This window comes from Berghia stephanieae, chromosome 2, assembly GCF_034508935.2.
Source record: "Berghia stephanieae isolate SIO BIC M18660-M18661 chromosome 2, UCSD_Bste_1.3, whole genome shotgun sequence".
Lineage (NCBI taxonomy): Eukaryota > Metazoa > Mollusca > Gastropoda > Nudibranchia > Aeolidiidae > Berghia > Berghia stephanieae.
Genome location: NC_088361.1, coordinates 126,057,279 through 126,057,618, shown reverse-complemented (window position 1 = coordinate 126,057,618; position 340 = coordinate 126,057,279).

Sequence of the window (340 nt, the reverse complement as noted above, 5' to 3'; positions counted from 1 at the left end):
CTATAATGTGTTTTCCAACGACCACATCATCACTGTCACTACTACTACAACCACCATTACCACTTCGTCATTACCACAGCTACTACAACCACCACCACTATATCATTATCACTTCCAATAGGGTACACCACCATTACATCATCATCAATATTACAACCACCACCACTCCATCATTATCACTACCACTACTACTACACCATCACTACCACCACTAGTACAACAACCACCACCACATCATCATCACTACCACTACTACTACAACCACCAGCACCACATCATTATCACTACCACTACAATTATACCACCACCAGCACATCATCATCACTACCACTACTACTAC